General features: G+C 48.7%; 1 protein-coding gene across 7 annotated transcripts in view; it reads right to left on the bottom strand.

Moving 5' to 3' along the window:
* KIF17 (kinesin family member 17) overlaps window positions 1–21,148 on the bottom strand; it is a 542,173-nt gene that overhangs the window by 366,692 nt on the left and 154,333 nt on the right. The gene's annotated exons all lie outside the window — the stretch shown is intronic.

Genomic DNA, 21,148 nt, shown 5'->3' with positions numbered 1-21,148 from the left:
AGCACTGGGCCCGAACGGTTTGCCAATTGAGTTGTACAAATTATGCCCCGATAAGGTGGCGCCGTATCTCCGCGCCATGTTTCTAGAATCTCGTGAGCGGAACATGCTTCCCTATGATCAGCGTCTGGCGACGATCGTCGTCATTCCCAAAGAGGGTAAACCACGTGACCTCTGTTCCTCGTATAGGCCCATATCCCTATTGAACGTTGAACCTAAGGTGTTGGCTAAACTTTTGGCGACCCGTCTCCTTTCGGTTCTTGGAGAGTTGGTCCATCCGGATCAGTCTGGCTTTATCCCGCATCGCAACACTGCCCTGAATTTACGTCGCCTTCACGGCGCGCTGGCGAGGGCGGGGCTTTTGACTGAACCGGCCATTTTGGCGTCCCTAGATGCCTCCATGGCCTTTGATACTGTGGAGTGGCCCTATTTATGGGCGACACTTGAGAAATTCGGATTCGGGTGCGAGTTTATTAGCTGGATTAGGCTGTTGTACGCGGAACCTCTGGCGCAAGTTGTAGTGAACGGTAGAGTGTCGGCCCCCTTTTCCTTGGGCAGGGGTACCCGTCAGGGCTGCCCCTTGTCCCCTCTGTTGTTCGCGCTCGCTCTTGAACCGTTGGCGGCCTGGCTCCGTTGGGAACCGTCCCTTAAAGGTATTCGTTGGGCCCCGGACTTCGAAGACCGCGTCTCGCTTTATGCGGACGACATCCTCTTGTATCTTACTTCCCCTCGCAAGTCTCTATCTGTTTTATTTGACGTTCTTGCGTCCTTTGGCGCTAACTCAGGCCTCGTCATCAACTGGTCTAAATCCTGTGTATACGTTTTGTCTGGTATCTTGCCTCCGTTGCCGAGTAGACTTCCTCTTCAGGTGGTCCGGGATGGTTTCAAATACTTGGGGGTGTTCGTTACCTTGGATCCGTCCCTTCGTTTTGATCGTAATCTCCTTCCCCCGTTGCTTAGGCTCCGTTTGGACGTTGCCCGCTGGCGCAAACTTCCCCTGTCTCCACTGGGTCGGGCGGCCCTGTTTAAGATGATGTCACTACCGCGGTTTCTCTACGCTCTCCAGAATTATTATGATCCTATCCCCAAGACCTATTTTCGGGAGATTGAGAGCCTTCAGAGGCAACTTATTTGGGATGGGCGACCGCGCATTGCTCTCGCTAAACTTTCCATCCCGTGGTACGATGGGGGCATGGCGCTCCCCGACATTAAGAGATACTACTGGGCTTCCCATCTGTCCGCTATTAATCACGCTATGTTCTCTCCGGGTCGTAATCCGGCGTTTGAGATGGATAAACTTCAGCTTCCGGGAGGTGACTTTAATAGAGTGCTCTATTCTCGCTCCGCTGGGCGCCATCTTGTGGGACCTACTTTGACTGCTTTGACTGTGTGGCGTGCTGCGAATGTGAGCCTGGGCTGGGAGGATCGCTTGACGTTGGCGACGCCGCTTTATGCTTCAGAACGTCTGGGCGGTCTTTGGTCTTCCAAGGGTTTCGACCGTTGGGACTTGATTGGGATCTCTAAAGTGGGGGATGTATATTCAAAGGGTTCGGTGCGCCCGTTTCAGGCCCTCCAGGCTGACTACGGCCTGAGTAGTCGGGAATTCTTTCGTTATTTACAGATCAGGCACGCTTTGGTTTCGGTGTTTGCTCCTGGTGAGATTCCGCCTGACTCTTCCCCACTTGAAGACCGTATCCTTGACGAACATCTTCCTGATAGCACTATCTCCCTGATTTATAAAAAGTTGATTAACAATCGGACTGACTTATTGGCCCGGCTTCGGGAACAGTGGATGGGAGATGGGTTGGAACTTGATGATGAGGATTGGCAATCGGCCCTCTCCTCTCCGAAGGAGGTGGCTATACCGGCTCGACTCCGTTTGGTCCAATTGAAGATCCTTCATCGGGTGTACGTGACGGGACCGCGACTGATGGTGATGGGCTTTTCCTCCGATGGACTGTGTAAGCGTGGATGTGGTTTGCGTGCTACTTTCCTGCATATTCTTTGGGAGTGCCCGATGGTGGCTGCTTATTGGGTGGCCGTGCTTGATCTGATGACTGTGGTGACGGGGATATCCTTGCGACCGGAACCTCGCCGCTGTCTTTTGAATGTTTGGGAGCCCACGGACTATTCGGTGGCACAGACTAGATGGGCCACCCTGGGCTATATGATCGCGAAGCGAGATATTGCGCAACTCTGGGGGGCCTCCAGGCCCCCTGCCCTCTCGCAATGGGAGGATAATATGGATTGGTCCATGTTCCGTGAGAAAACTGTTTATGTGGCCAGGGGTAGACCCAGGGCGTGGGTGAAGGTGTGGGGTCAATGGAACGAATACCGTGGCGACATTTGTACTCCTCCCCTTGTGGACACTGTCGAGATTACTCTATCTCCCTAGGCTGGCGTTCCCGGAATCTTCATATAGGGACTGAGCTGGTGTCACCGGCTCTTCCCCCCTTCTTCTTCCTGGTCTCTGCCCCCCTCCCCCCTCCCCCCCCCGCTCCATACTCCTTAGTGCTTAGGATATTATTATTGCACTTCCGTTGCTGTCCCCCCCTTGCGTCCCTTGGGCTGACCTTCAGTGATACACTCTCGCCTTTTTGTATGTTTGTTCTTTCATTTATATAAAACCTGTTTTGGTCCTGTATATAATGTGGAGTATTGCATTGTTGATTGACGGTTACCTCTGCGGGCTTATGTGATATGTCTCTCCTCCTTTTTAGCGGCTGGCCCGTGTGGTTGTAGGCCCATCCTTGTACATTTCTGCTTGCTCAAATAAAGGTTTTTAAAAAAAAAAAAAAAAAAAAAGAATGCAAAACTGTCTTTACTAAAATGGCAGGAATAGCCAATATGTTATGAATGACATGGAGGCTACTTGGAAGCTATTCAAAACAAACGTTTTCACCTCTGCCCAATTGGACACGTAAAACTGCATTGAAAATTGCGTGCAACGGCTGATAATCCTCAGTAGTTGATACTGCTAATAGAAAGCCAAAACCAACATAATTGCCAGCTCCACACCAACCCTTTGCAAACCGTGCAATGATGTTGGTTTGGGCTTTCCATTAGCAGTAGCAACCACTGGGGATTATCAAATAAAGATTTATTGATGATGATAGTAGGTCTGCAGCAGCACACTCGGAAGTGGTCTAGCAGCTTTATGCGAAGCGTCTCACCCGAGAAATCACCAACATAAATACATTTTAAAACAATTTAAAAGGATGGTTTCCTTGACATTTTTCAAATAAAAAAAATCAGTGGCATGTTGAACACTCGTTTAAAAAATAATGATCGCTTGCTTTCTGATATGTGTAGTCCCTCCTACTTAACTGGAAAAGACAAACCAGATTGTGAGAAACACACAAGCACTGTACTCACTTCGGACATTGGACTGATCTCAAAAGTTTTTCAGCCTTCTTACTCTCGAATAAGACTAGGAGCCTTGTAAGCACTACAGGGCTGCTATCACATGCCAGATGTGCGCTATATGGCTGACAGTAAAAATACAGGCTTGGGTTTGCAAAGGCTGCACTATGGAAATATGACATGTAAGTGAAGAAATAAGCAATGTATGGGGTACCATTGGAGGGACCACGTTCTGGCTAGAAAGCTTCCCTTCTGTAACATTCATGTGCTCTCCGCCTGAGACGCTGATATGAGTAGGCAAGGGACTTGTGCGAGCTGCGAGAGGAATCTGAACCACTGCAAATGAAAACTGTGGAGCGCCGTGAGTCAAAGATCAAATACGATTGGAGCTAATTAGGCCTATGTGCAGGCACAGAATACAAATTTAAAGAAGGTGGTTTGAGTGAGAATATGGTTGAGCACTTTATCGAAGGGATAATCCAAACTCATTGTAAGCGTATCAGAAATATATCGGTTAAGATATTTACACACTTACAAAATCTAATTACAAGCAATAACATGCTCACATTTTAAAACAAGCCTCAAACACTTCTCCACAGAATTCCACCACAACTCCTCAAGATTGTCGAATTTCTCCTGCCTGACTGTCTTCCTGGGCCCAGTATAAACCAGTGCAGCCAAAAGTGCAGCCAATCAGCAGGACGAATGCTCAGACTCTGCCCTTGATAGGAACATGATCCACAACACTACAACATGCAGGTGCTTTAGTTTATGCCCACAAATTTCGCAGCACTTCATGGAATCTCAGCTGCTGCCCCCCTCATTGGTGGAACGTCACTGGTGACGTTCCTGTGTGCTGATTGGGGAAAGCGGGAGCAGCAGCCATTCAAAAATCCCCATTTGAAATGGGTGATAACTTGCGAGGTGGAGCGGAGGAAAAACAAGACAACAAAGGTATGATTTTCAGGTGGCGTGCGCGCCACCCCTGGGATAGTGGCGCGCCCCCCCTGGGGGGCGTGCCCCACAGATTGAAGAAAACTGATCAATAGGCAAGGGACAGTGCTTTAAATGCGATTCTCCTTTTCACTCGGAGCCAATGGAGGCTACGCAAATGAGGAGAAATGTGGTTTAGGAGGGGCACATTTCTGATGAACCTCGCTGTGGCATTCTGGACTGTCTCTAATCTCTGGGTAAGAAAAGCAGGAAGACCCAGGTACATGCTGTTAGCATAGTTTAGCTGAGATGTAATAAGGGCATGGACTATTGTAGTCCGACAGTCCATCGGCAACAGGTGGAGGAATCTTTGCAAGGTTTTGAGTTTCCAAAAACAAGCTCTGGAGACTTGACCAATCTGGGACTTGCCCAATAGTTTAGAATCGAATTTAAAGTCTTACGTTTCTGACAGAGGTGACAGGGATGTGGGCGGATTCAGCTGTGTCAGCCACCAGAGATCCGTCCGTGGAGGTGAAGGTTGATTAAAAAACATCACCTCTGTTTTGTCAGTATTTATTTTCAGGCAATTGTCTGTCATCCAGGAGGCAATCAAGGTGAGGCAATGCCTGAAGCTATCAAACGCGGCTTTTGCAGTGTCTTTGAAAGAGAACACAAGCTGCATATCATCAGCGTATGAGATCATTCTCACCCCACAGTGATCCCCTACTGTTGCCAAAGGGGCAAGATAGACATTAAACAGGGTGGGGCTCAACGCTGAGCCCTGAGGCACTCCACATACCATGGTGCAGGAAGAGGAGACACGAGGGCGAAGAAAGACCTGTTGCGACTGTGCATTCAGAAATTAGCGGAACCAGTTCAAAATAGTTCCCGAGATGCCCAGCTGTGCCAGGCGGTCTAAAAGGATCGAATGAGAGACCATATCAAAGGCTGCGGACAAGTCCAAATACACGAGCATGGCGCAGGTACCATGGTCAAGGGATTCTCGGATGGTTTCCGCCACTTCCAGCAGTGCAGTCTCAGTACTGTAGCCCGTCCTAAAATCTGACTGAGTCATGAAGAAGGTTATTAGACTCCAGGAAGTCAGATAACTGTCTTTGGACTTCCTTCTCCAGAATTTTAGCAGGAACGGGCAGGAGCAAAATGGGCCTAAAGTTCTTAAGTGTACCGGGATCCGCGTCTACCTTTTTAAGAATAGGCAAAACATATGCTTTTTTCCATATAGAGGGATAGCTACCCGACATCAGAAAAGCATTCCAGATAGAATTTAAGTGGGGATTGAAATAAGGAGCCAGCAGTTTGATAATTCTAGCTGGACAAGGGTCAAGTGGTGAACCTGATTAGGTTCTTACCAGGTTTGAAAAGGACAATTTCGGACAAAAAGGCCGAAATTTGGACCAGGAGCTAAGCAAATCAGGAGACAAGTCTGTCATGTAATGTACAATAAAGTCTCCTCTAGTAGTAGTAGTATTAGTAGTAGTAGTAGTGTATTGTTTAGTTAATTAAAACAATTGAAATCAATAATTGTTCAAATATTTTTTAAATAATTATGCAAATACTATGTGCAATTAAAAAGAGCAATTAGTGCAGTACAGCTCTTACTACTAGTGCCTGCTCTAGTGACTCAAACTGCACTTCTCGGAGGCCAACGTTTGCTGAATCCTGTGTGGGGTTGCTTGTGTTCCAGTCTCGAGTTTACCGAGCAAGGCAGTTTGGGTTAGACTGTTCCTCCTGGAACAGGGCCAAAACTGATTTTCATATGGTTAGTCTCTGCCTATAGTGGCACAGTGGGTGAAAGCAGTGGTTAAAAACTGATAGATGGAGCTAGGTCCAGGCCATCACCAGTTGCCCCGATTCAATCATTCCTTCAATCATTTGAAGTCGGTTGTTACAATTATTACAGCTAATACAAAAGTTTGTTTCATTTTTCCTGGTTACCAAAGAGCTTTGAGAATCAGTATTCGTTGTTTGTTTATTTTTAACAAATACGTTCGGAAGATTCATTTTCTTGGTAACAATGAACATTAGCCAAAGTCTTAGAAAACCGTTTTAAGGCAATATAATAAGAAAATGTTCTGATGCTTTTCTATGGTGTTTTTGATTCTATTAACTTGTAGGTTATATGGCAAGGTAAATTTGTTTTGATCTGTGTATATTTAAAGATAGGTCTCTGTTGATGCCCTCAGGAGCAGGAGACCAACTAGAACACCAACAATGTGGACAGAAGCAGAGGAGCTTTTGATGGCTGGTCCAGCACTGATGGGTGGATTATCAGGGAGCACTACTCCACTGCACCAGCCTACATGCCAAGGGCGTAGAACCCAACATTGCTGGTGGTGTGATTAACGTTTACTGGCCCCCTTCACTGGGATCCTAAAGGCAGCAAGAAATGCACAACAGAAGTCCAATATGACGTGCCTAAATGAGCCATGGTGGCTGTAGTTACTTTTCAGCGGATGCTGAGTTCTTTTATGCCTTTGGTCCCAGTCCACCAGTTTGGTTATATGACATTTCTTTAGCCTTGAAATAGTCCTGCAGGCGAAACTGATCAGCTGCTTCTAAGTTGAAAATGTTCATGTCATACACAGAAGTTTGTAACTAATAAATGTAGGACTTTGACTGACTTGTTCATTGACTACATCTATTACTTGTCAAGGAATTCATGGACACAGGAGAGCGTGTGCTTTGGTGCTTTCCCTTCAAGTTGTCCGGACTGTCATACAGTATGGTAATCTGCACCCTAGGTGGCAGGGTGCTGTCACCATGTGAGTACAACTAGAATTACTTCCATTTTTCCTTGTTCGCAATACTTGGAACTTACTCATTATGTGTGTTTATAATTAGAATTCCTGATACGTTTTGAATTTGGTGTGCAAGCATTTAGCATTGCCACCTATTGTTTAGTTAGAGTGGTGTAGAGTGCAGTGGCGTAGAGTGTTGTAGAGGTGAATATAGTGACGTACAGTGTAGAGGTGCAGAGTAGATTAGAGTGCAGTGGTGTAGTATATTGGTTTTCAGTAAAGTAGTGTAGTGGTATAGAGTGCAGCAGAATAGAGTGGAGCAGGGTAGAGTGGAGTGGGGTAGAGTGGAGTGGCGCAGAGTAGACTGCAGTGGTGTGGAGTGGAATGGCGCAGGGTGGAATAGAGTAGATTGCTTCAGTGTAGTGTGAAGGAGCGTAGAGTGCAGTGTCATAGAGTAGGTTGCAGTGGTGCAGAGTAGATTGCAGTGGCTCAGAGTGGATTGGCATAGAGCGCAGTGGCGTACAGTACAGCGGTGCAGAGTAGAGTAGTGTGAGGTAGAGTGCATTGGCATAGAGTAGAGTGGTGTAGAGTTGAGAGGCGTTGAGTGGAGTGGCATAGTGTTGAGTGGGGTAAAGTGGACCGACAACACATCTTCAATTGAAATGACCATTACATTTGCACAAATATACAGTTTTACTAAAAAAGTACACAGCACAAAAACGATAATGTGGGGAAATGGCATCACCTAGAGTATTGATTTGTTTTGGTCGTATTAAAAATATTTGTTTCCACCATACTTTAGAATTACCAAAAAATGTGCTTCATTTGTGCTTTCTATATTCTGAAATATCTGCACAGCTAATTTACAGACATTGAAATTTTGTTTTGTGGTTGAAAAAAATATACCATTGTACAGCACACCGTGAGTCGCCAGCTAGAAAAAAATCACACCCTACAGCCTTTCTGTCTCACATGGGTACCCAGCAGGACTATCACATAAATCCCTTCAGTCAGAGTCAGAGTCTGAGTCTGAAGTCAGAGTCAGAAAAGTCAAAACCAAGCTCCCTGGCAGACAGAACCTGACATTTGACCTCTGTCTTTAAATGAACAGCAAATGTTAATAGCTAAGGACAAGATTTAAAAGCCAGTTTACAGAAACTCAATACTGGGGGGGGGGGGACAGGAAATAGGGTTTGGGCAAGGGAAGGGACGAACTTAAGCAAGACACCCTAAAACAAATAAAGTCAGCAAATAGAGGGCAAGCAAATGTGTCCATTACTTACTGATAATAGAATTACTCCTAGTCCTACTCCCTCGCCTTTCTTCTTCACCAATGAAGCCTTTTGCCTCCCCAAGACCCACTCCCAGCTTATAAAAACACCCCCGCCCCCACCACCTCCTGTACGTAAACAAGCCAAGCCTAGAACTCAATTGGACCAAACCTGGAGGGCGTTAGGGACCCTGAAGGAAGGCGAAGGAGTAATGACTAAGAGTAATGACATTATTAGTAATTAATGGACAAATTACCTCCCATCCCTCCCTAGTCTTCCTTCTTAACCAATGAGGAAATAGCAAGCAAAAACAGAGACAGACAACTGAGTGAAGATGATTACCATTTTAATAACATTCCCAAATCACAACACAATCCCCCTCTTCCTTCATTGAGGACAAAACTCTGGGGCCCAGGACATTATCCAAACGTTCCAGACCAGCAATCCGATAGTGGAGGACAAAAGTGAAAGGGGAAGACCAAGTCACCACCCTACAAATTTCCACCACAGAGGTACCCTGCAATTCATACTGCACGATGAGCGCCCCTGCACCCCCACTGGAGGATCCACCCCTTTTACCTCGTAAGCCAAAAGGGCCAGAGACTGAATCCAACAACTCAAAGTAGCCATGGATGGTTTTACCCCTTCTTAGCGAGACCAAAATGAACAAACACAGTATCCCCCTTCCAGAAGGACTCCACCACCTGCAAATGCCACAACAAAGTCCTCCACACATCCAAAAAGTGCAACCGACAGTCCTCAGCCGGGGGAGGATCAGGAAAAAAACCTAAGCAAATTCCCCTCCTGACTGAGATGAAAAGCTGAATTTGGAACAAAAAACGGAACCAGCACCAGCACCGCCTGGTCTGAAAAGATCTTGCCGAAAAGATTCTTACAGAACAAGGCCCCCAACTCCCACAACTGCCTAGTTGACATGATGGCTACCAGGAAACAAGCCTTGAAAATCAAGAGCTTCAACTCCAGCCCCTCCAGGGGTTCAAAAGGAGGACCCGACACCACATCCAAGACCAACTGTAAATTCCAACATGGAAACGAAAAAACAGGCTGAGGAGAAATGTTCAAAAGACCCTGAAAAAACTGAGGCATCAGGCCACCGTCATTCTGCAAATTGCGCCAGGAGCCCCTAAATGCCTGAATGGCCACCCAATGTATCCGCAGCGAAGCAACCGACAAACCAAACTGAGCACCATCCTGCAGGAAATGCATAACCAAAAAGAAATCAATTACAGTAGGATCAACCTTAATATGAGCACACCAGGCCGAAAAAGCTCTCCAATGCCTGGTATAAGAGAGTAGAGTAGAAGCTTATGAGAAGCCTGCAAGGTCACAGCTAACTGTTCAGGGACCCTCAAACCGGCCAAACCCATCCGTTCAACCACCATGCCGTCAAGTGCAACTTCCTGAAGGTGCCCAGGGAGGAGTCAGAAAAACCAAGGGGGATGTAACTACAGGAAGGACCCACTCCAGACCACACCGCAACAAGTCCAGGGGGAGAAACTAATTTGCACAAGGCCACCTGGGCAAAATCAACACCACCTAGGCCTGCTCTCTCCGGACCCAAACCAGAAAAGCCCTGACCAGCTGGAATAGAAGAAAAGAGTAGACCAGGCCCTGAGGCCAAGGACAGATCAAAGCCGTCGATCCCCCAAACCCGGGGACACCGACACAGAGAATAAAGCCGCCCCACCTTGGCATTCCCTCGACCTGCAAACAGGTCTACCACCTGGAGGCCCCAACGAACCACCAACTGGCAGAACAAACTGGGAAGCAGGGAGAAATCCTTGGACAAGGGAATGTCCCTGCTCAACAGATCGGCTCGGACATTCTCCACCTACCGAATATTAAGAGCAGACAGCCCAAGTACCCAGCCCTGAGCCCACAGGAAAATGTCTCTGGCCATCAAGTTCAGGGATCTGGACCTGGTCCCCCCTTGCCTGTTGACATAGGACTTTGCGACCAAATTTTCCGTATGAACCACCACCATCTGTCCCCGCAGAGCTTCTTGAAAATGGAGCGGAGCGAGCCAAATTGCCCGCAACTTCCTACAGTTCAAAGACATCAGGGAGTCCTGCAGGGACCAGTTCCCTTGAACCTGCTCCGACCCCAGCCACGCTCCCCAACCAGAGAGGGTGGCATCCGATGTTACCACCAACATAGCCGGGGGAGACAAAGAGACCCCAGTCAGAAGATGGTGCTGGCAGAGCGACCAGGAGAGGTCCTCCCGGACTTGTCAGTCATCTGTAGCGGAGCCAACAGATCCTGGGCCCCTGCAGACCACACAGCCAGAGCCCAGTTGGCCATGCGAAAAAGGTGAAACCGGGCCCAGGGCACAAGAAACACTACCGAAGCCAAATGCCCCTGCACCCTCAGCCACTCCACCGTTGGAGGAGCCTTCTGGGACATCAAGGCCCAAACCTGCGCCTACAAGGAGCCTGTCCGATAGAGTAACACAGCCCTCGAGAATCTGAAAACACGCCCCAATGAAGACCATGTCCTGAGAAGGGGCCAAAGAAGATTTCCGCCAATTCGCCAAAAATCTGTGTCCCTGCAGACACTCCAAGACCCTTTTGACCTGAGTGACCAAATGAGACTCCTCCACTGAATAAATCAAGAGATCGTCCAAATAGGGATGAAGGAATACCCCCTCCGTATGAAGGATAGCCATCAGTAGCACCAGGACTTTTGTAAAGACCCTTGGAGAAAACTTGAGGCCGAAGGGGAGAATACAAAACTGAAAATGGGTGACCCCCACCGTGAACCTCAGGAATAGCTGAGAAAAGGCTGCGACAGGGACATGGAGATAGGCGTCCTCAAGATCCAAAGAGGCCAAAAAATCTCCTGGCCGGACCAGAGGAATAAACGCCTGAATGGTCAACATTCGGAAGTGATCAGCCCAAACCCAGGAGTTGACCCACTTTAGATCTAGAACGGGCTGAAACCCAGCCCCCCCCGCCTTCCCGAAACCTTCTGAACCAAGAACAAAATGGTATAGGCCCCCATGCCGATTTCTGACTCTGGCACCCTGCAAATGGTCTGTTTTGCCAGAAACTCCCAGACACCAGCCAATAGTTCCAACCTTCTCAGTCTGGCAGCCGGCACAGGAGACATATGAACACCCGCATCCGGGGGAACCTGCCGAAAGTCGATCTTGTAGCCATGTTCCACAGTGTCCAGGACCCAGAGATCTGAAATATCCAGACCGGAAGGAAATGCCTGATCCTGCCCCCACAGGCATCGACCCCCCAGACTGTGATTTTCAGGAGCATTTCTTGTCGGTCCCCTTATGAGTAGGGGCAGCACGTTTAGGAGAAAACCGAGGCTGGAATCTTCTCCTACGGAAAGACTGACGAGACTCATGCTTCGGGGAGGACCTGGAGGATCGACTCCAAGCTTTTACCAGAAAGAGAAGCACCACCTTAATAAGGCAAGGCATGCTTCCGCTTCTTGTAAGCCTTCGAAATCATGGCAGGCAATTGACCCCCAAAGAGAATTTAGCCCTCAAAAGGCAGTTTCAACAAGGCAGCTTTCTCACCAGGATCCGCCTTCCACTGCCTGAGCCACAAATACCGTTGGGCAGCCACAGAGGCCCCAGTGGGCATGGCCAAAGTCCGCATAATATCCAAAGAGATGCCAGCAGCTTTGCCTGTTGTTCCATGGCAGACAGCAACCCTGAACACTCAGCACCTTCCTGTACTGCCATTCCCAACTTGTAAAAATCCTGCACCAAAGACTGTGCAGAATAAGTGGAAAACAGACTCGCCCTCAAGGCAAAATTTTATGCAGCAAAGACTGTCTTGAGGCCCGAATCCATCTTCTTGTCAGAGGCATCGGCCGGGGTACAATCCTCCGGTTGAATGGCAGGCTTTCCAATCAGAGTAGCCAGGATCGTATCCAACCGCACAGAGTGGGGCAAGGGGTAATCCCCTTCCACCAAGTACAGTTTCTGGAGAAAGCGCAGGACCTGGACCTTGTCCATCTCTCTATACTCCTGCATGACAATCTCCCGTACCGGGCCCTGAAAAAGCATGCCCAACCAAGAGGGTCTCACATACGGAGGAAAAAGGTCCCCCCTTCCTCTCCATGCTGGAAAGGGGAAAACCCCAAGCTGTCCCAGACATGTGCCAAAAAGTCCCAATTCTCCTCCCTGGAGATATACTTCCCGCCAGAGGAGTTGAAGGCTCCTCCCCATCTGAAGGAGACAGAGCCCAAGGATCCACAATCCGAGGACGGGAAGAGCCAACAGGCAATCCAGATTGAGCCTGTAGACCCTGTAGATGGGTGCCTCAATCATGTCCTGAACTTCCTGCCTGAACATGACACGAATCTTACCCTCATTAGGGCCCCGAACACGAGGCCCTTTCTGAAGCACAGGAGACCCATCCGTCCAGGATGAGGTGGAGGACACCAAGTTGTTGCACTTGAACAACCGCTTCCGACCCATGGTAGAAGAATAAGTGCACCCAACCCAAACACCAGAACAAGAAATAGTCCCCGGAAAAACAAGGACCAAACCAATGGGGACGATCCACATACCGAACACCAATCAGGACACAAGTAAAAACTATAAAACAACCAAAAATGGGACCAAACTCGCCCTTACGGTCTCTCCAAGCGCCCCCGGTTCCAGCCGATCCAGCCGCACCTTGACCTGGAAAACAGACCCAGCCACTAGTGGACTGCCGGACTCCATCATGGAGTCCACACGCAAGGGCTCCACACCCCTCCAATGAGAAGTCACAGGAGCCAGCTGCGTGCGCCGGATGATCAACCACCTGATGCACTGTACAGGCCCTGATCAGCATCCGATGACCCCCAGGCTCACGCCACAGAGGGGAAAACAGACAAGGTAAGTCTCACTGAGGACAAAAAAGAACAGGAGGTGAGGTGTGTTTTTATAAGCTGGGGTGGGTTTTTGGGAAGGCAAAGGGCCTCATGGTTAAGAAGGCAGGCGAGGGAGTGACAGGAGGTAATGTGAGTTACAAACTACAAACTCAGTGGTAAGCAATTGGTGGAATGCATTCCCAGGGAAGCTTTCTGAATGTCCCCAATAAGTAGTTAGCAAACCACAACCTAAAAATAAAGCCAGGAAATAGGAAGCCAGAAAATGTGAGTTACAAACCAGAATGACAAGCAATGGGTGGAATACATTCCCAGGGAAGCTTTCAAAATGCCCACAAGAAGTCTTTTTGATTGCTGCCATCTTCTGTGGCAATCCCTTTACAGCTAGGAAATGGAATCTGAACAGACGTAAAGTGCTAAAACGAAGAGAAAGATTGTAGCTTCTCGTGAGCACGCTAGAAGCACGGTCTGCTCTAAACTGTTGATCAGGCGCTCCCCTCACCTAGAGGAGGGGCGCCCTTAGTCGTGCCAGGAAACCAAGCTTAGTCGAGGGCTGGTTGCGACCACCGACCTTTTTCCTTGATGACGTCTGGAAACCGAAACCTAAGAGTATCGGTTATATAAGGCGGCCCCCTGGGGCCTCCTCCTCTTTGTCTCCTGGGACCCCGGGGAAGCCGCAATAACTTTTCGAAGTCTGAAGCAGCGAGGTGCTTGGCAAGGTGGGTTCAGGAGGCTAGGCGTAGCGACAGAGCTTGTAGCTCGGTTCGGCGAGCGTTGGGCTTTAGCGCTCATCTAGTGGGGGTTCGATCCTCCTCTTTTTTTAAAAAAAAATTTTTAAAGTGAAGAGAAAAGAAAAGAGCGTTCATAAGAGAATAATTATATATTATATATAAATGAAAAATGCATTAAAGTGATGTTGAAGGCCACTTTAGAGGAAGAGATGGCTGGATTATGAGCTCATCGAGTCGGGCCTCGTAAGAATGAGGCTGGGCTGAGCACGCACTCTACAGTGTTGCCTTTGATTAATTGATGTCTGTATAGTTCAAACGTGTATCAGCGCATGGATGGTGGCATAGCGGTTCCGTTTTGGCGCAGCGGTGGCGTCAGGCAGGGTTTGATTCCCTATGATGATTGATGTTTGCTGTAAAAGAATTTTTACAAAAAACGGGAGCTGAGTTAAGGCCGCTTGCCATACCGCGTCGGTCGGTCCCGGTATGGCAAGATGGGCGGGGATGGCAGCTTTATTTATTCCGCGTTTTAAAAATATTTTATAAAGAGGCCCCGTGAGCGGAATTAAGGCGGAGTTAAGGCCGCTTGTCATGCTGTGGCGGTCGCGGCATGGCTAGATGGGGGCGGGTAGTGTTATTTATCCCTCGTTTTCGATGCCTTATACAGAGCGGGCTTTGTGACAGGCTCGTGTAGAATCAGGCCCTGCGAGCTAAGTAGAGGCCGCGGCAGGCATTTTCATCGGATGCTTGGTCGGACGTCCGGCGGTGCGAGATGGGCGGGGCTGGCAGCTTTATGGAATCCTTGTGTTGATGCGTGGTTTTATATAGCGCGAACTTTATCCAAAGGTGTCAGAGCTCTTCAAAATAGGAATAGTAATGATAAACGAGGAGGAAGTTTACTAGTGAGCATATTACAAATGCAAGAAAGTGACATGTGTGCAAGGTACAAAAGCCTACAAGTACAAGTAGAGGCAGCAGTGTATTATTGGCGAGGCGCTGGCTTCATTCGATTAAATTGCCAATTGTTACGTTATGTAATACAGCTTGCTTGCGATGCAGGTTATCTCTGATAATTGCATCAGCTTTCCTGCACAAGTCACTAGAATTCGGACGCAAGGCACTTATTATGTACGGTCCAAACCACATATTAACTAGATGAAGGTCACGTTTTAAAAATAAATATATACATTTTAAATAAACCCCAAAAATAAATAAATCAATTAATTAATTAATTAAAAGGAGAGAAAAAAAAGGGATGTATAGGGGCAATACTTTGATTTTATCTAGAAGGCAAGTTACCTGCACAGTACTGAAAAGCACAATGCGTAATTCTTCAAACATTTCTCTCTGATGTATGATATGTTGTTTCTTTCTTATTAGTAGGTTGAGCATGGCGCCGAAGCGCGCTGGAGCACATGCCGGTAAACCTGCATCACAGGAGGATTTCCTAGCCCTGAGCGAACTTTGGAAGGCAGCAAAGCGGCACGGCATCGAGGTGGCGCTGCAAAAGTTGGCTGGGGAACCGGACAATCGGTCACAAGCGGAACTACCCAAGTGGCGGAGGAAGGTCCCAGCTCGTTTTAGAGAGGGGCAACAGGTCAATACTGATGCGCGGCCTGCGGCACCAGCCACTGTAAGGTGTGAGGCAATTCCCCAAAGCATGTCCGCTCCCACTTTGGACCAGGAAGCGCAAGGGCCTGTAATGAACACGAATGTGGGTGCGGTGAGGCACAGTATATTGACTATTTCAACGACAGCGGCGGCGAAGGCGTCATCGCCGGAGGGCGGGGCGCCAGTGGTAACGCAAGCGTCAGGGAGCGTCCCAGTGATGGCCAGCAAGTCGCTGATACAGCCCCCGCAGGTGCCAGGCATACCCACAGGGTCGCAAGGGGGGTTACAAGTGGCAGGAAGTGTGCCGACACTCCAGGTTCATGTTTTGCCAGGGGGGTCACCAGTGTCATCTCCACCGGGGCAGGTATTACTCCCGGAAGCTCTCGGATTTCAGAGTCGGGAGTCACGGGCGGGGCGCAGCCCCCCTCCACCCATGCGACTTCAGGGTCGGGTGTAGTCCAATCGCCCCCTGTACTTTCCCCTTTGATATTCCGATCATCGCCTCTGGTGTTGGCCCCTTCTTCAGCGATTTCATGGCACGTTCCAGCGGAAACGCGGGAGAAAATCCACAAAGGGAAATTTGTGAATGTCTTTGATTTGATCAATGCAGGGGTGGTTCCAAATAGGCCTAGAATAGGCAAGGGGATGGATTCGAAGCCGAAAACTGTTTGGGTAGAATGGTCCCGGCGAAACTGGGTGACGGGGTTTGCCATTTATGCTGCCATTCTTACGGAGAAAACTCCCTCATTGGCCCCACAATTATTATTTGGGTACATGTCTCTCATACATGGGGCGGCCTCTGAGTTTACAGGTTCAGCCTGGATGCAGTACGACACTAAGTTTCGTCAGATGAAAGCGGTTAGGCCAGAGATAGCTTGGGACCAGAGAGAGATCAATATTTGGCATGCGGAGTTTCAGATGTAACAGTCACCAGGGAGGGCGATTCAGTCCTTTCGATCCGACAAAACCTTGGGAGACAAAAAACTGGCCTACTGGCACTATAACAGGAAGGAGTGTAGCAAAGGGGCAGCATGTAGGTTTAAGCCCCTTTGCGCTTTCTGCGGAGTGCAAGGACACCCAGAGTTCAAATGTTTCAAGAAGATTGGCAAGCGTGGGGAACAAACAACCCCCAAAGGGCGTCTGCCGCCCAACTAATGGTGCAACGCTCCCTACGCCAATCCGCCTGCATGTTCTCACTCATCTCCTTAGCTGTTATACAAACACAAGAGATGCTCATATGTTGTACTATGGTTTCAGGGATGGCTTACGCATTCCTTCACACACGCTCCCCACATCAGTCCCTCCAAAAAATCAGTTGTCAGTTTTACTTCATCAGGAGTTGGTGCGAGACAAAATCATGAAGGAGGTGCATGCCGGGAGGGTGGCCGGTCCTTTCAGATCCCCGCCATGGGCTTCCCTAGTATGTTCGCCATTGGGTTTGGTGCCTAAGAAAGAGCCAGGCAAGTTCCGATTGATTCACAACCTTTCTTATCCTGCTGGCTTGTCGGTCAATGATGGGTTGGACCCAGTTCTGTGGGCAGTCCGATACACTACCTTCGATGACACTGTGGCAAAACTACAGAGATTAGGCATGGGGGCCTTGATGGCGAAGGCTGATATTCAGTCTGCCTTCCACCTCATGCCTGTTCATCCAGAAGACACCCATTTGCTCGGTTTCACTTTTGAGGGGAAATACTTTGTGGATCGATGCATGCCCATGGGGTGTTCCATAGCGTGCTTAGTGTTTGAGACGTTCGGCAGATTTTTAGAGTGGGCTGTGAGGGACTTGATGTCATCGGATGATGTACTGCATTACCTTGATGATTTCTTGTTCATGGGTCCCCCTGCAGCAAAGGTGCGGGCATTCAGGGAGGCAATAACTGCCTGTTTAACAGCTAGAAAGGTTACACTTCACCAACTGCAAGTGTTGGTGGAACAATTGAATTTTGCTTTAAGAGTGATTCCGATGGGGAGAGTTTTTTCAAAAAACATAGCATGAGCAATGTCAGGATTACGGGCGAAGCACCACCATACCAAATTGTCTGAGGAGGTAAGAGAGGACTTGAAAACGTGGCAGGACTTTTTGGAAAATTTTGAATGGAACACTATTATGGCAGCGACCAGCTCAGAGCAATAAAGAGACAGCCCTTTACACAGATGCAGCTGGTGGCATTGGTTTTGGGGCGGTGTTGGGCTCTCGGTGGTGCATGCGACAATGGCCTGGTGACTGGATTGCGTCTGGGCTCACACGCAACGTCACCTTTCTAGAACTGTTTTCCATTATTGTCGCCCTGCACATTTGGGGGCATCTATTGCTAACGCTAGAATTATTTTTTGGTCAGACAGTATGTCTGCGGTGATGGCCATAAATAATCAACGTGCCAGATGTCGTTGGGTGCTGCTGTTGCTGAAGTATCTCATTCACTTACGTCTGTTGCATAATGTGCATTTTTCTGCCAAACATGTACCAGGGGTGGATAATGCTGTGGCTGACGCTTTGTCTCGATCTAAGTTGGCAGAGTTCAGGGCACGGTGGCCGCAGGCGGACGAAGGGATGACGGATTTCCCAGAGGAGTTGTGGAGGCTTGGTGCCCCATTGCAACAGATTGCAGCATCACTGGCACCCAAGACTAAACGAATGTACGAAAAAGCGTGGGGGGGTGTACTCCGCATCATTCGAATCAGACATGGACATAGACAGGTTTTCCCCAGAGGGGGTGCTGGGTTTATCTGGTGTGGCAGAAGGAAGCGGGAAGTCGTTGTCATTAGTGCGCCGGCAATTGTCCGCCATTGCCTTTTTTGCTGGGCAGCGGGGAGTTAGAGATCCCACTAAAGATTTTAGGGTAAAGAAGGCTATCAGAGGTTGGGAACGTATGGCACCGAGTGCTCCAGACAGTAGGCGCCCCATAAACATGGAGAGGCTGGGAAGGATTTTAGGGGCTTTACACCAGGTGTGCCGGTGTCTGTATGAGACTAAGTTATTTAGTATTGCTTACATGCTGGCTTTCTTTGGGGCGCTTTGCATTTCTGAGTTAGTGCCACAGTCAGCAATGGGTGAAGGGGGGCTAAGTGTGATGGATGTTCACTTTGAAGTAGAGGCGCTGTATATCAGGATTCGCAGGTCTAAAACCGATCAGTTGCAGAGAGGCACTTGGGTTAAATTGCTTGCAGCGCCTAATAAGGCGGTTTGTCCTGTGGCACTAGCACAAGATTACTTTAAAGGGCGGCCATTGGTGGCCACGGCCCGATTCCTGGTACACCAGGATGGGACACCAATGACGAGATATCAGTTCACTAAAGTGTGCAGGCGGGCATTAGCCTGCCTGGGGGAGGATGCCTCCCAGGTTTCTTCCCATTCCTTTCGGATAGGGGTGGCCACCACAGCGGCGGCAATCGGCCTACCATCAGAAGCAATTAAAAGGGTGGGTCGATGGCAGTCAGCATGTTTTCAGCGGTACGTGAGGCCGGACTTCGTGTATTGAGAGCGAGACGCCCAGGGGGCACAGCAAGTGGTGGGTAACAGCAATTCTCTCTTTCTTTCAGTTGATGCCAGTAGCCCGGTGCATGTATGTTGGTGTGGGCATTCCTTGATTTGCGGAGTGGAGCAGCAATTCCAGGGGTCCAGTCTGGAGGAATCAAAAAAGGCTGCAGGGTACACGCACCACGCACCATTGGTTGGGGGTGGGGGGGGCTAATATTGCGAGAGGTGTTTGGCTATTTTGGTCAGGCATTGCGATCTGGAGTATTTCCTCAACCGGACATAGTAGTCATACACGCGGGTAGGGAGGATATGGCGTTCATAGGAGGCCACGGGGTGCACGAGGCCTTGTTTTCGGTCATGGCAAAATTTCGACACTGCATACCAAAGGCAACAATATTGTGGTCGGAAGTTATTCCGCGAACGACCTGGGCAGGTGGGGTTTCGGTGAAAGCCATAAATGAATCGGCGAAGAAGTTGAACCAGTCCATTAATAGCATTTCGGCAAAATCATCCATGGGCACTATTAGGCATAAATTGCTACATCCTGGGATGAGAGAGTTGTTCCATGAGGATGGGGTGCATCTGTCTGCCAAAGGAATGGCGATTTTTATCCACACTGTACTGGGAGCTATTGCCAAACATAGTCAGCGCCAGGTTGGGGTGGGAGGGCGAGTGCGCCAGGGACCTTTTCACCCTGTGGCGGAGCGCTGACAGTTAACACAAAGGGGGCATGCGCAGCAATGGAGGCTCAGCGACTGGAGGGACCCCAAGAGGGGGTACAATGGAACTGTACATTGGATAAGCGGGGTGGGGACTTACCTGCTGGTGGTCCTGGAATCTACTGCCGGCGCAGGGTTGGGACTGACCTGCCGGTGGTTCTGCTACTGCCTTATCCCGCAACATATGGACTGTGTGGACTATTTGGGACGAGGCCTGTGGTCAGGTACCTCGGTGGGCCGGAGAGCTATGCGGTGCCCTCTATTCAAGTAATGCAATGTTGGCTGTAGCGCGTTGGGGCCTGCCGGCACAAGGTGCTTAGCTGAGTGGATCGGCCGAGTTGGCCAACAAATTTAAGTACATGTGCATGGCTAAGCTGAAATCAATTACAATGATGTGTATAATTTTCTTACTGCATTTGACATATGGAAATTGCCAAGTCTGTGGCTGCAAATTTGATATTTATCCAAATAATGCTTTACTCGTTTTCTCCCATAGTGGTTGTGTAGATTTATATGGTTGGTGTGAATAAAAGTCTACGCCTTTGACAACACAACCGAGTCTGGATATTCTTGTACTCAGCGAAGCTGGGAAGTGTAAGAAGTATGAGAGCGAGTGTTTCCTTGTGCGCGTACTATGAATTAAGTTGCTTGGGGGGCAGGTATGACCCAGCTGAAACTTTGTGAAAATGTACTGTTCAGGTCATTGTTTGATGTGATTGCTTGTAAAACGCCTTTAGGGAGATTCGTAGCTCACATTGGTCATTTTTCAAATCCATCAAACAAGTAAAATATCCTGAACTTTAGCTGTGAGATTTCCTCCAGGGAGAGGTCCTTCGTCAGAGTAACAAAATCTGAGCTGAGTTTTCGGATATGTTAATTGTTCCACTGACTGATCTTTGCAAGTTACATTGTATTTCCGTTTTTCCCGATAAAAGAGTGTGTTCAAAATCGTGATAGCCACCTTTTGCATGAAAGGGGGTGACAGTGTTGCCAGGTGACACAGACTTCCGTGAGTATACACCTCATTCGACACCAAGCAAACAACAAACGTCAATAAAGCCTCTGAAATTTCAAAGTAGGTACAAGACGACTTCACGTTATGCCGCTTATCTGTATAGCGCTTTACGGTACCATAAGGTTGCTTCAGAGCGCTGGTCAAAGAAGAAAAGGGCGGGAACATGAAGGAACAATAAATAGGGTATGAGAAGAGCGATTGCAGCGCTCGTCCCTCGAGCACCAACAGCAGCATAAAGGACAGCGGGATAATGCGTTTTGAGCAGCTGATCTTAAGTGCCTTTCAGGGAGCAGGAAGAAGAGAGAGGTCTGAGTCTGCTGGAGAGGAGATAGAAAGGAGTGCGAGGAGTAACAGTGAGGGAATAAGGAAGGCAGTGAGTTTGCAATCACGTTACACTTTTGAAAATAGTAC

This window comes from Lissotriton helveticus, chromosome 5_1 (genome assembly GCF_964261635.1).
Source record: "Lissotriton helveticus chromosome 5_1, aLisHel1.1, whole genome shotgun sequence".
Classification (NCBI taxonomy): Eukaryota; Metazoa; Chordata; class Amphibia; order Caudata; family Salamandridae; genus Lissotriton; species Lissotriton helveticus.
This window is presented reverse-complemented; position numbering and strand designations above follow the sequence as displayed.